Below are 16,070 nucleotides of genomic sequence, written 5' to 3'. Positions count from 1 at the left end.
CTCATCTCATGCAATTTGATAATCTGGAGACTCTTCTGTTCAAGAAGACCAAGTGTTTTCCCCAGTGAAAAGTGCTGTTTTTGTGCCAGACACTTGAATGCATGATGACCAAAAGCCGCACTTACAAAGGTTCATGCTGAGGGGATGAGTGTTTAATTTGCTTATTTGCAGGGGTACCCAGAATAATATGGATCTGGATGGTTCAAAAATACAATACTCTGGTTAAGGGAACCCAAATTTGATGTGTATGATACATCATTATACGAGCACTAAGTCCCCTTTTGGATCCATTTTACATTTAAAGCACATGGCTTCTCCCAAATATTTCGGGGATCTGTAGTTCCTGCATCACAGTACTACAGTTTCCAGCACCCTTAACAAATTGCATTTCCCAGGATTCCTTAGGAGAAGTCATGTGCTTTAAATGTATGTTCCATATGCTTTAAATATATGATGTGGACAGTGTTAGAAACTGAGATATGAAAGCTAGGAGCTAAATGGCACCTTAAACCTAGGCTATGGGCACAACAACGGAATGTCTAGGTGCACTTTTTTATAACAAGAATGCAAAGCTGAAAATGAATGAACTGCAGCTAAAATATTATGTTCACTTTTCACATGCTCTAGTCCTTCCCCTTCCCACCCCCCTAATATTCTTAAGAGGGTCTCTTCTCCAGTCTTCAGAGAGTAACTGGAAGTGGGGAGGAAGAAAAAGGTCCTCCTTTCCTTCCACTCTGCAGTTTTAATCTGAAATCTTAGGTGCAGTAGTGCGCCCAGAGCTCGGAAACTGCTCACACTAATGAAATTCCCTGTTGTAAAATGCACCTAGAACAATGGGAGTTTCGTACACTGGATGTGGATCTGCTCCCAGTGACTGATGAAACAATTGTATTTATGAAGAAATTGTTTCATTGTTTTTAGCGTTTGCTGAAATGGTTATATTGTTTCTGAAACTTGTGTATGTTTTATTCTGTTTTTAATTTGTATGCTGCTTTGGTGGCTTTATACTATGAAGCAATCTATAAATTAGTTAAAAATAAAACAACTTCACAATAGCCATGTGAGGGAGGCAGGCTAAGAGATGTTGGCTGACCCAAGTTAGGAAGTGAGCAAAAATAATGAGAAGTGAGTTTAAAATATGAAATTACACATGCTCAGAGTAATTTCTTTTGAAGGTTACCAAAATAATTTTGTTTGTGTTTTGCTAAGAGTTGTGCAACTGCATGTGCTCAAAGTATTTTGGTGTATGCGGTTCATGAAAGTTTATCTTACTATACAGTGGAACCTCGGGTTGCGAACGTGATCGGTGCGGGAGGCACGTTCGCAACCTGCAGCACTGCATCTGCGCACGTGCGGGACGCAATTCAGTGCTTCTGCACATGCGCAAGGCATGATTTAGTGTTTTTTCTCACGCGCGAGCGCCGAAACCTGGAAATAACCCGTTACAGTACTTCCAGGTTTCGGCGCGTCCGTAACCTGAAAACGCGTAACCCGAAGCATCTGTAACCCGAGGTACCACTGTATAATAAAATTGTAAGACTTTGGGCATGTTGTAGTTGGTGTGGCTGCCAATAAGTGGCCACACAAACTGCTGCATGATGACAGAACAGCATGTGGGCAGCCCATGCAGGCAGGTCAGCTGAGTGAGTGCATAGGCAACTCAGGTGAGCTGCAGAGGAACAGACAAGGCAGAACAAGGCAGTAACCATCCTGCTCTGATGCTGCACATCTCACACAATGCTGCCATTTCAGCCTTAGCAGCATTGGAGGCTGAGGAAGAGAAAAGCAGCAGCAGAGCAGGATGATTTGGCTTTGGCGAAGCAAGCAGGCAGATGGCTGAGGCCAGGAAGGCGGTAAGGAGGAGATAACTGGGAATATTTGGCGCCAAACAGGTGGGCTGGAAAGAGGAAGGTTGGGTCAGTGTGTGGTGGGCTTTGCAACCCTTTCTGTGCTTCCCTTGTTGTCTCTGCCACTGGCGGGGGTGGGGAGGGTAATGAAAGGGAGAAAGTTTTTAACCTGTAAGGGGTGTGGTGTTTGACAGGGGTGTCAAATAGGATGGGTTGGCAAGCAATACAAGCAAGTGTACAGCCCTTATTGTAATACCCTTGCTAATCTTGAGGTATCTTAGAGGTGTTTTCTGGTACCTTATTTTACACAGTCCTTTTAATCTGGCCTTGTAGGCACTGAACTACCTGGTTGGAAGGAAATACCTGTAGCAATCTAGAAAATGTAAGGACTTGAAAATATATTGTTTCCTTTTTATATATGAAAAATTCAGATTAGGAATGTGACAAAGGGATAAACTTGTGACAAAATAGTACAGGACTCATTTCTACAATATTAGTAATCTAATCTATAGAGTATTCTACCCACATTTCTCCCCAGAAACAATAAAACCATCATGGGAATGATGCAGGAGCACAATGATATCATAAAAGATAGTACACCAACTGCTAATTTGGACTGGACATTGGAATCTACTCCAAAATGGCTATCAGTGTAGACCAGTAGTTTTCAACCAGTGTGCCGTGGCACCCTGTGATACCTTGAATGATGGTCAGGGGTGCTGTGGGCAACACTGGCCTCTGTCCCTCTTTCCTTCCCTCCCTCCTCTGATGCCGTCTTGCATCTCTGTTTCCCAAAGGTTTGCACATCTGTTTGTTGCAGCAGCCCTGGCTACAAGCTTCTCAGGAGAATGGTGCCTCTAGAGCTGGCCAGGGGGTGCTGCTTGCCAGGAACTGCGGCGGCCTCAGAGTAAGCAAGCAAGCAAGTGGGCGAGGGAGGCCGGCCAGCCAGTCCACCAGCCCTTGCTGTTGGGAATGGACAGACAAGTCCCAGGCATCTGTGGGGCAGTGTGAGGAGGCACCTCTCTTTGAGGGGTGGGGGTGGGGTGCAGCTCTGGGCTGCCCAGAGGACTCCGAATGAGAGGGGAGAGGAGAGGAGGCTGAGGGAACACCCCACAAGGGGACGTGTTTGAAAAAGGGTGAGAGGCTGCCTGCTTTGCAGGCAAGGGGTCACATAACTGGGCTCCTGAGCCCCACAGGGGTGCTGCAGAAAGAATGTAGATGGTCAAGGGCATCTCCAAAAGGTTGAAAACCCTTGTGGATAATTAATGTTTCAACCAGAAGAACCACCAAAATGTCTTTAAAGTATGAAGCTGTACTACCATTGCAGGACCTAAGCATGTCTTTTATTTTTAGATCATGGTCAATTACTTTTTAAAAGCACACATACAGACACCTTATTTCACAGCCATTGTGTTCTAGGGCTGAATATGTATGTTCGGAGGACAGAGAAAGACAGAGGAGGAGGGAGGACATGGCATTGCCTTTTTGTTTTATATTTTATCATTACAGATTCTGAATGTGTTGGGTCATTATCCATTGAAAGCAGGTCGAGTCTCCATTCATTAGTCATCTGCCACCAGCACATAGGCCTGAGTGTTCCCTTGGCTGGTAAACAAGCATAAAGAGCACTGTAACACTTACTAATTAGTTTCCCTATACAGTATTTCATCAGCATGCTTTTCATGATTACTATTATCCTCACAGTGAGAAGCACTAAATACTTTGGGTTTGCAAAAATGTGAATTGGAAGGAGAGAGGTTTCCCTGCTCTTTCTCCCTCCAAATGTCAGGCATCTTCCTTTATAGATGTATTTGTTGCAAAGATACAAATGCAAGAGCAACCTGTCTGTAGCTTGCTGTTCAAAACGTGAACAGGAAATGGGCTGAGGCTAATTAATCACCTCCTTTTCCAAACCTCAAAACAGACTTTGTTCTTGTAACCCTTCACTGCCCAAGGCAGTGGAATTTGTATGCTTCCTTTTAGACAGAGGCCACAAATTATATGGCCTTGCCTAGTTTTGGACAATTAACAGTTCGGTACAAGCTGCAGAGCCTTAAAGTGTATTGATGTGTCTTTGTGTGGTAGGCAACTAAGTTTTACTCAGAGTGGATCTACTGAGAGTAATCTACTCATGTTCATTCATTTTAGTGGGTCTACTCTGAGTAAAACTTAGTTGAATATCCCTATTTTGCTGCCATTGTAAACTGATTTTTAGGATGACCTTGTGGTATATAGCCATTTCATTTTATCCTGCTCTTCTGCCAAAGAGTTTGGGATATTGTAACTGTATATCTCCCTTTTAACCTCACAATAACCTTGTGGGGTAGGTTAGGCTTATGGGGGGGGGACTGGGGAGTGTTGGATATTTGCAGTTTAGTAGCACTGCAGAGACCTTGCTAGGGAGACCATGCATAACAAGGAACTCAAAAAACTTTAACAAGGTTTTAATAACAAAAACAAAAATTCCTTTTACACTAAAGATAACAACAACAAACACGACCCAACCCCCAGGGAAATGAGAGAGCTAGGTGCTGCTCTTTATATACTACATCCAATTGCTGACACAGCACAACCTAGCAGCACCTGCTATGTTTCACAGCTGTAAGACTGGGTCTCGTTATTTGCCCTGGACCTTAAAGACATACACAACTTGTGAAACAATAATGAACCTTCACATTTTAAAGTGACTATTCAACAGGGAGGGCAACCCAATGAGCAAGAAGAGAACTGAACTTGGGTCTCCTTATTCTAAGTCTAGCACTCACAACTGCTACACCACACTTGCTTTCAGTGTCTGTTTTGATGGCATAGTAGTAGGATTAGTGCTCATCACATGTGTAATAGCTGGCAGAGCTGTCCCTAGAGAATGACCATCTTCAGCACCTCTCTTCCATTGGTTCAACTTTTGAATATTTAATCCCACCTTCCTATCCAGGCACCTGTGTGTTTTGCATAAGGCATGAGACAGATTTATGTTTTCAAAAATGAGGATCAGCTATTGCTTTGTAATCTCAGAATCCTAGATGTAACTGGATACCTGTAAGCACTTAGGAGAGACTAATTAAGTCTACAGGGGGTCCAGACTCTGAGCTTTCTTCTATAAAAAGCTATATTTCTAGCCCTTCCAAAAAGGAAGTTATAAAGCAAAATGTGTAGGCAATGTTCTAAATGATTTCTGCGAGATGAGCCAGCCTAGCTGCTCTTGCTTTTCATTGATTGTTTTAGCCAATGAATGAAATCATAGCTGGAATAGAGGACTGAGTTTTTTGGAAACCAGAAAATAGGAATCTGTGGGGTCCTAAAGAGCTGCTTCTCCCCCACCCTTTATCTTTCCTGCTTCTGTCCCATTTTCTATTCCTAGTTCTAAAGATTTACTTAGATTTCCTGTCACCGACAGCTGTCCTTCCTTTTGTCCTAAAAACTAGATTTCATCTTTCCTATGGTGGGCCCATCTGAAACCAGGCACTCCCTGGAAGTTATTTGCTGCAAACACTACTATGCTGTATATGTGGGAAGATGCTAAAGATCCCACCCCCTGTGGCAAAGACAAAATGTAAAAACTTTGCAAAGAGGTTTGGGCATATCTCACAGTAAGCACCTGTCTGGAAACATTTAAAGTATTTTTGTAACCATCTATTTATGCAGTGGCATTTCCTCCACCTTTGTCTGAAGGGTACAGTCTCCTCATCTACCTCAGGATTCTATTACAGTCACCTGCTCTGCTTTTTGTGTAGACTAGGCCTCAGCTTCCAGCCACAGGGAGCATTCTGTTTCACCACGTAGCCTGGCATTTGAACATATACACAGGTAAAATGTTGATGAGCATAAAATGGCTACAGAAGAGAATGCGCCCACAAAGCCTGCTGTTTGACACAGCTTGTTTTCTGTCACCAAATTTGGCAGGCCACCCAGTGGGAGCCAATTTATCACCCGTTTCAGGCAATCATCCCTCATTCATCAATTTCAGTGCTGAGTTGGAGACAGAGTGATTAGGCATGCCAATCATCACCTCAGAACGCCAGGGCACATCCAGTTGCTTGAGCTGCCGACATATCACAAAAGAGGAAGAACAAGTTTGATAAACTTGGGGGGGGGGGGATGAGGTACGAGTGCAGCTGTGAAGCCTGAAAGAGAATACCAGACAGCACAGTACCTGCTAATACTTGTCACTTTGCATAGACACACACACATTCACACACCAAAACCAGCAACAACATTATCAGATTAGCAACACCTGCATCCAGCAAAAACATAGCCTAATGGGTAAGAGAGCTGTCAACTGTCATTGACACTATCCAGAATGGCACAATACATTATGCAGGTGAAAGAGGCAGTGTTTTCATGGGTGTGATTATAATGGTCTTGAAAGAAACAGAGTTATTAGGCCTGAAGTTTGATGCCTCTGTTTTGCCAGTGAATATACATTGTGATGCACAGCCATGTTACCCCTTAGCTTATACAAGGAGTGGGAAGCAGGGGAGGAACATAGAAGGAAAATGGAGTGCTTGAAGGTGCATTCTAAAGGAGCAAAGTCTTCTTGCAAAAACATGCAGTAATTTGCAGACAGGACCTTCTGACAATGCTCTGCATATAGGAGTGTGAGGAAGGGGTGAAAGTGCTCCTTAGGTATGTTTTATGCTAGTGGCCTCTACTCCATCCCTGTATACTTGCCCCATAACTCTGCCTAATGGCACTGAGTTAGCACTTCTCAATCACCCAAAATCCACTCCTTCAATCCAAGCCACTCCCCCACCCATCAGAGGCAGATTTAGGGGCGCGTGATCAGTATGGTTGCACTGGGTGCGGAGCTTTGGGAGCACCGCCAGGGAAGCCACAACTGTGGTTTAGAATGGAGCATGAGAGACACAGGGGTGCTAGATTTTGGTGTCATGCAGGAGACTGCTGAAATTTGAGACCCCAAGATCCACCACTGCCCCCACAGACAACGCTGTTTCACTATCAGATTTGCTTGAGAGAGAAACTAGCTATCAAAGAAGCATTACAATAAGGGATAAAGCTAGGAGGAAGAAAGCTTATGGAACACTGTCTTCCTTTGGAAAAATGAGGAAAGCCATTCTGTGATACCATTCATGTTGCATCAATACTTTTTGGAACCATGTCATAAATTCCAGAAGCTGAGCATGTACATAACCCACAACCATTAATATCCATGGGAGGGATGCTATTTACCGCAAGAGGAAGTGGGTTGAAATTACAGTAATTTTTCTTGATAATTTCAATATAGCATACACAGTGCTTTGTATTTATATCACACATGTCTATTACAGACAACTGCTTGTATCAGAAAAGGAATTTCATAATGACTGTAGTCACCTGCAGTCAAATAAAATACATGGCTTTCAGATAGCCACCACTTCCCACTGCCTCTCTGGTAGGGTTTCCATACATCCAGGGAAACCTGGACATGTCCTCTTTTGGGAGGCCAACATGCCCACCCAGGCAGATTTTTACATTTTAAAGGAAATAACTGGGGTTTGGGGGGGTGGGGGTGGGTTTGGAGGGGGACACATGCTCAGGAGGAAATGTGGAAGCAGAAGCACCACAGCAGAGTGCGGCCATTGCAGCAAAGAACAGGTAGGAGCTGGCGTTCTGCCTCCACTTGGGCTGGCAGCGCTCGGGCTGTTCTGCACGTCACTGCTGCTGCCAGCCCGAGCTGGGGAAAGAGGCGCACAAGCCTGGCTCAGGCTGGCAGTGGCTCAGGCTGTCCTCTTTTTTGCTCTTCAATATATGGCAACCCTATCTCTGGCTTTGCTGCCTCTTCGGCCCACAGGCCATGAAGTTCACCAAGTGGCTCAGTGTGAAATACCTCTCAGGGTTGCTGTGAGGCTAAGATGGGGGCAGGGAAATTTTTGCTATTCTGAACTGATTGGAGAAAGGGGAGGGCAAAAGTGTAATAAAAAAACCCAATATATTTTATTCCTGGCACTCCTGGTCCAGTGGAGATGTGCATAAAAGCCTTTCTGGTGATAAGTCAAAATGGAATCCATTCGTCTCCTAGCAACTACACAGTAGAAATTGGGGTAATAATCCCTTACTTCCTCTACCCTTTCTAGACCTTCTTCTAATCTGCTATCTCCACAGAGACCAGGTCTAGCCACTTTATCAGTGAGCAGGAAGCTTTGTGCTGAGGTGACACTAAGAGGGAGAAGGCCTTTTCTATTGTGGCACTCATGTGGAACACCCTATCCCAAGGGGTTTATTTGCCTCCCCTTCCCAATCCTCTACTGACTGAAGGCACTGCCATCTTTCGATACAACCACTGTTTGAATGTCTGTTTCTCCTATCTCCTTGTTGTTTGCTTTATACACTGCTTCTTGGTTGTCGAATAGTTGTGTTGTTTGCTGCTTAGATTTTAAAAATAATTTTATCTATTTACTCCCTAACACTTATATCCCAGCTTTTCCCCATCATGGAATCAAAGGCAGCCAACATGTGGTTCCCAAGGTATCACCTGTCCAGGAAAGGAACAGACTGGGGATCCATCTGTGCTTTCCATTTCCCATAGTAGTTTAAAAATCAATCCCTTTCCTCAGGGAACTCTGGGAATTGTAGTTCTGTGAGGAGACTAGGGATCTCCTAGCAATTCTCAGCACCCTTAACAGACTACATCTCCCAGAATTCCTTGAGGAAAGCCATGACAGTTTAAAACACTATAATACTGTGTTATATATATAGTGTAGAAATGGAGCCTGGCTTCAGCAAGGTGGTGGCCTCATACGCCTTCAGATGAATGCTCTGGGACCTTATTGAGACAAGCTGTCTTGAGTAGTTTGGAATCAAACAGTAGGATAGAGATAATAAATAAAAAAATGCCTTCTCCCAGAAGGCTTTCCACAGTTCTTGGCAACATAATAAAATAATTTTTTTGCCTTGCATATGCATGTTATGGGACCTCAACTGTTCATCTAAATCCAGTGTTTGTTGTCACCTTAATTAATATCTTCAGCATCAGCTCAGAATTTGAAGCATCCTGGATTAATTTGTTTTAAACCATGGAAACTGAGACGAGGGAATGTGGGGAGAAATGGGATTGTTTGATCTTTTCATTGCTTTTGAGCATCTTGCTGACATACCTATGCTTCTCAGGCTGTCACTCTTTTGATCAGGGACAGCTTCTGACTTGGCCTCGTGCATTGAAGAGTCACAAGTGAAAAATTGGTTTGATTGAGCAAGAACTTGCCAGAGGGTAAAAGAGATATTTTACATTCAAACGTATAATGCAATAGTCCATAACAGATTTTATTCTTGAATGTGTGTGTGTGTGTGTGCATGCGCGTGCATGTGTGTGTGTGTGCGCACATAAATCATGCTAAGTTTGTTGATGAGTACAGAATTGTTTATGGTATATGAACTTACATCTGGTTGTTTTTTAAAAAAATAATTCCAATTTGTGTCAAGTGCATTGGTTCCTCCTGTTTGACCAACTCATGTTCCTGGTTGTTGTTGTTGTTTAGTCATTTAGTCATGTCCGACTCTTCGTGACCCCATGGACCAGAGCACGCCAGGCACTCTTGTCTTTTCTGGTATAAGCCTTTAAAGCCCTCAATGATCTGTGACCTCAATACTGATTTAAAGGTCACACTCGCCTACCGCATTTTTCGCTCTATAGGACGCACTTTTTCCCTTCTAAAAAGTAAGGGAAAATGTGTGTGCGTCTTATGGAGCGAATGCAGGCTGCGCAGCTAAGCCCAAAGCCAGAACAGGGAGACGGAGTGCTGCGCAGTGCTCCGTCTTGCTGTTCTAGCTTGGGGATGGCTGCGCAAAGCCTCCACAGGGCAGCAGGATGAAGGCACCTCACTGCCCTGCGGAGGCTTCACAGGCTGTCCCTGAAGCCAGAACAGCAAGAGGCTATCCCAGAAGCCAGATCCCTCTTGTTGTTCTGGCTTCTGGGGTTCAGAATTTTTTTCTTCTTGTTTCCTCCCCCCCAAACTAGGTGCGTCTTATCGTCCGGTGCATCCTATAGAGCGAAAAATATGGTATATGAAGTGACTTGTTCTGATAGCTTGTCTGCTGAGGCCCTCCTCTGTATCCTTCATAGGTTAGGCAGGTGGGTTCAAAGGACAAGGTTTTCTTAGCCACCATAACTAGGCTCTGGAACTCCTTTCCTTAGGAAGTTGTTTTCTGGCCTATTGGTAGACTGCAAGTCCTCCCTTTTTTTGTTTTAGAAGATATATGGAGGCAAGGCCTAGGTCTATTGTGATGACTTTTAAACATCTGCTGCTGCTATCTCATTCATTATGCTCTTGTGGTTTGTATTTATGACCATTTTTTATTCTTAGCATTTTTGGTGTTCTATTCCTTTAAACCAGGCATGGCCAAACTTGGCTCTCCAACTGTTTTGGGACTACAGTTCCCATCATCCCTGACCACTGGTCCTGTTAGCTAGGGATGGTGGGAGTTGTAGTTCCAAAACAGTTGGAGGGCCAAGTTTGGCCATGCCTGCTTTGAACAGAAAAGCATTACTGACTCTGGCTGTGGAGGCAGAGCATTGCCACTGATAGCCTTATCCTCCATGATTTTATCTAATCCTCTTTTAAAACCATCCAAGTTGGTGGCCACCACTGCCTTTTGTGAGAACAAATGCCATACTGGCAAAACCCAGAAGTAACCATTCGTCTGGCTGTGTAGGACTGTAGTGTATAATGTATATCTGGGGTATATGAAGCAGAGGCAAGTGTGAAATGGTGGCTGAAACAAGCTGAGGGAAGAGGTATTTGTGTGTCACAGAGAGAAAGTGAGAGAGACAGATTATTCAAAAGCACATGGTATAATTTTCCAGAACCATACAACTTCAAAATACTGATGGGGTAGATCTAATTGCTCTTACATTGTGGTGAAATATAAATCTAGCCACATGAGGGTGTAATTACAAGAAGGTTTAACTAATGGAGAATGACTGGAGGAACTCAGTTTCTAATGATTATATGTAACTCAAGATTTCTCTTAGATAATCCTGTAATAGACCAGCTCAACAAGACCACCTCAAAAGCAGCACCTAATATGGTGTGAAGTTCTTTTTTTTTTTTTTAAAAAGATATTTATTAGAAGTTTAAAAATTACAGAAAAAAGAAGAAAAGAAAACAACAAAATTTTTTAACAAGACATACATTACAATACATAAAAAAGAAAAAAAAAACTTAAAAACCAATACAACAATACAGCAAAAAAGATCAATAACATTAAAACACACATCTAATATTCCATATCTTTATCTTTCATTTACTTGTTTCATCGACCTCCTCACACCTCCCTTTTTGTATTCTAGTTTAATTAATTATTTCAGCAAATTATTTCCATCTTTCTCAATTTTTGTTAAACAATTTATCTTAACGGTCTAACTTATTAACTCAGCAAATCCTTTCCATCTTTCACTATATTCTGTCATTCAATTTACCTTAGTTTATTTTAACCTTATCTTACCATAAAATACCTTAAAACTTAAAGCTTAATACCTATTTATACATAACTCCTTATATCATTTCTACTAAAGCCAAATAGTTTCATTCCAACATTTTTCCTAATACTCATTAATTTTACACTAATTCTCAAAATAAATTTTTAAAAAAACTTTCTTCCAATCCTCATCCAACGTCTCTTCTTCCTGGTCTCGGGTTAAGTCAGTCTTTACTGTCCATTCCATCTAGTCCATCAACCTGGTGATCTTATGTCTGAGGCTCTTAAGTCTTTTCCATGTTCCTTCTGCAGATCTTCTTCATGTTTATACCTGCACTTTACCTTGTCTTTTGTTGATCTTTTTCTTAATTTCTTTCCTTTCTCATTGAGGAGTAGGTCTCGGGGAGACTCCAACCCAACAATATCTCCGTCTCCCCTCAACAGATCAGCCCATTCTCCACAGTCAGCACTGTAGTCCAGAAAGTATTTAAAAGCATGTTTCAAAGTCCCTCCAAAGTTAAGAGCCCCCGCAACTCCAGACCCCCCCCTGGCCCAAAACCCAATCCCAAAAACCAAAACGTCCCTGCCTAGGGGGATCCATCCAGCTTCCCATCTCCCAACCAAACGATACTCCCTCTCTCCATATCTGACTTTCTCTAGGTTCAGTCTTCAAAAACAGCAGCTTATGCTCCTGCAGGGCCTCGGGTTTCTCCATTTGTGTTACTTGAGGTTCAACAGCAACCTCCTCCATTATCTTCTGCCCTTGCACTTGCCCTGTCAAAACAGATTCCTGGGTTGGTTCCTGAATGGTTTCTATATGAGTATTCACTGTTTGTCCAAAGTTTTTGACTGCAACAGTCATCAAATCCATCTTCTCATGCAGCTGCTCCAACAAAGTGCTTGTCTTGCAAAAAGCAAGCACCAAAACTTCTTCTAAACACATTTTTATCCAAGGTCAGAGTCTGGTCTCACGATCCTTAATCTCCACAGCTGTGAAATCCCCAGATCGACTCTAGTAACAGTTTAACAAGCTCCCTCTAGAGGAGACAATTTCTATTTGTATCCATCTTTTGAAAGCAGGTCCAACAAAAGAAAGTTACTTTCATTTTTCAAATATTTTGTTTCTTTTGAATGCAAAAGGCAACATTGGAATCAATATGTTTCTCTTTTTTAACTATCTATCAAAAGACGTTCCATTCACAGTCAATGAACTTCCCCAAAAATTTCTGTCTCTGACACCCCGTTCCCAGGTTTGAGACAGTGGAAATTTATCTTTCTTTACTCTCTCTCCTGCAGGCTTGAACAATCTAAGATTTCCCCGCTCTTCTCCTGCTTCCAAGAGGGATTTTGATGGTTATAACTGAAGGAAACTTAGTCCTTTATATACGACTTTCCTGACTTTAGCTTGCAAAGTTTTGCTTCAGTCTATCTACAAAAGCGGAAGGTGGATTTCCTGTTTAGAACCTTCCCGCTTTGATGCCAAATTAAAATGTTTCGTAGTCCAATTTTCCGTTCTACTCACGGGTACTTGTTTAGAGTCCAATTGTCCACAGGAAAAAAGTCAGCGCTCTCCGGCAACGGCTGTGCGGCTTCACTCCGTAAAAGTAGCGGTCGATTCAAAACACCGCGCCACTCACCCCACGTCGCTTCGGATCCCCGAAAAGGGGTTTCCCTGCGAGTAGGGGAGGCGCTCTTGGTGTCAGCCGAATCCCATGTTCCCAGGCTTCCTCCGCCTGGGATTTTGAGGTGTCTCCGCCTTCGCCACGGCGGCAAGACCCAATTTTCACAGAGCGGGTTCCTCTCAGTCAGAGGAACTCCGCCATTGCCGATGGCGCTAACCCGGAAGTCCAATATAGTGTGAAGTTCTAATAAAATCCAAGGTACATTTTGCTTCATAGCATCATTGGTGGCTGAGATGAGCAAGAAATCAGTGGAAACCAATTTTCTTTCTCCAGATTTTCCCTAGCAAGGGATTTGGCCTTGTTTGTTTGTTTGCATCATGCTTACCCATGTTGAATATGCATAACAGAAAAAGAAACTGGTTCATTTTTTATGCCCTTAGCCCATCCAGCTTTATTAATGACCCATCTTTACGTAAGCATTTCCTCCCATATTCATCTTTGTAAGTTTGCCCACCTGCATTCATCTTGCAGCCTGCATTTTCAGACCTTGTAGTTTTTAGAGTCACATTAATCTGCAGTGGATTGTTATTGGGCCGACTATCCCTTAGGGAGAGTAATGAAACACATTCATTAATTCTTGGGGCAAGAGGGCTAATTACTTTTTTAAAAACCTGTGCTAATTGCCAATAACACACACTCTCTCCCTCCCCTTTTCACTTTCTAGCCTTATAAGGCTAGTTTGATTTACATTCCACAAATGTACCTTCTAAAAACTAGAAGGGAAAACCCTGCATGCTGTTCAGCAAGAACTGGAAATGATAAGCAGTGTCGTATAGTGGTTACAGTATTGGACTAAGACCTGGGAGACCAGGGTTCAAATCCCCACTTGGCCATGAACCTTGGGGCAGTCACTGCCTCTCAGCCTAACTGACCTCATATCATTTTCGTGGGGATTAAATGAGGAGGGGGAAGAACCAAGTACGCCACCTTGAGCTCCTCAGAGAAAAGAGAGCATATAGATGTAATAAATCAAAATAAATATACCTCCCTACCTAACAAATAGGTTAAAGTAGCTTCCTGGCAAAGGACTTGGCTTGCTATAATGCAGGGCCAGTACTGACTTTCAAAATAGCAGCCTTTGCTACTGCTATTGGGATACCATTAATTCAGACATGTAAATTGCCACTTACGGTAAGTAAGAACAGCCACCAGTAGCCAGGCTGAGAAGCATTACAAATGTTGTTTTTGCCCATTTTGGCCCCAAAATCCTGATATAGGTCTGCATAAACAGGCTGGTGAACACTTTTTTTAGGCAGGGGGTACTGACAACTGTGAACCCAGACTTGAGTTGGCTAAGTCTGAAGCAAGAGGAGGAACAATCAAAGTAATAGGTCCTCAGCGTGGAGAATGCTATTGGGTGACAGAGAGAAGACAGAACTGCTCATCACCTACTTTGCTTTTGTCTTCACCCAAGAGGAAAGTAGTGCTCATCCTGGTGATTACAGACTAAACGATGCAAGGAGGGAACTGCAGCCCAGGATAGGAAAAGAGGTGGAAGGGAACACTTAGCTACTTTAAATGAATTCAAGTTTCCAAGGCCTGATAAGCTGCACCCAAAGGTACTAAGAGAGCTTGCGGATGTAATCTCAGAGCCTCCGTTTATAATTTTTGAGCATTCTTGAAGAACAGGTGATGTCCCTGTTGCTCTGAAGAATCAAAGAAGGCCTGGCTTGGCACTCTCTCTCCTTGCTGCCTTGTCATCTTACATGCATTTGCATCTCTTGTATTATTCCCACTGCTCATGCAACTCCACATTGCTCAGCATCAGCCAGGAAGCCAGGTGAGCAGCCACCCGAAGAGAGCAAGGCCTTCTCTGAGCCGTCTGCAGCTCTTGTATTGCTTCTTGTCAAAGGCTGGCTCTGGCCAATCTGGCTTTGGCAAGCTGACACCTCCTTCAAATGCCAACCCAGTCTGCTGCTTCTAGGCTGTACCATGCAGGACAATGTTCATCTTCTAAATTAATGCAGCGGGTGCCAACTTTCTATCTGCACCAATGCTGGGCAGCTTGCATACAGCCCCACTAGGAATTTTGTTTTGAGGCTCAGTAAGCAATGTTTGCAAGCTCTTTCCACCCTTGCTCTGCTTTGCTTGATCAGATTAAGTTTCCCAGCCAGCTGAGAAGTGGCAGGTTGTGTGCCAGGCTTTCTTTGCAAACTGTTTTCCTGCAGGGATGGCCTCCTTATTATGCTATAAAGCAGAATAGGTGCTATTCTTCAGTGCAGTGCAGGATCTGACCCTGTGGGGGAAAGCCCGAGAGCTGGTCCCCCAAGTACTCAATCAGGATTACTGATGCACAAGGGCCAAGGGAAGGGAGGGATGTTCTGGGGTTCTGAGCATGATGGAAACTCTTTGCTCAAGGGGATAATGGAAGGAAGTGAATTAACGTCCATCTAGAGGAAAAGAATATTTTGTCCAAGATAATTTGGAGATGTGCTTGCATGCAAGGCATAAAGGTTTAAAACCCTTGGCTAGGCTTGGTCTTTGCTAAGGGCAGGGTTCTTCCAGATGGGTGCTCATTGCAGGATGGATGTCCCCCATTCAACGAGGTTGTTGGCATCAAAATGCCAGCCAGTTTTTTCCTCTCATTTAATCCAGATTTATCCTTCCTAGGGGAAATCTTCTTTAAAAAAGCAACTACAGTTGCCAGTGACCCATTTGCGATATTTGAACAACCTATTTACAATATTAAGCCCTCATCTGGAAGCACCCAGAAATCTCACAGTTCTAGCACACTCCTCAGCCATGGGGCAAGCTCCACTTAGTAACTGAAATGGCAGGCATTCATACCAGCAAATCAAATACCAGCTCAGCTATCTGTTTTGCTCTTTCTCCAATCTTTTAAGCAAGTTGTCTGCCTTTAAAAAAAGTTTTTTGAAAGCACAACATGAACATTCATGTCTTTATCTGTCTTTTAAAAAGAAAGAAATATTTAAATGCACAACAACCAAAGACTTGAGGCGGGGGGGGGGGGGAGAGTCTTGGTGACATTACAGGGGGGAGCCAATCACCACTGTGCACTGTCACCTTCTGCTGGAAACCCACAGAACCAAACCCCATCCTCAGCTTAGGAGAGGAATAGATGCATTTAGACTGTTTGCAGCGAGGAGCCTTCTAGGTTGGCCCCACT

This window comes from Podarcis liolepis (assembly GCF_965112155.1).
Source record: "Podarcis liolepis genome assembly, chromosome: 4".
In the NCBI taxonomy this organism is placed as follows: domain Eukaryota; kingdom Metazoa; phylum Chordata; class Lepidosauria; order Squamata; family Lacertidae; genus Podarcis; species Podarcis liolepis.
This window is presented reverse-complemented; position numbering follows the sequence as displayed.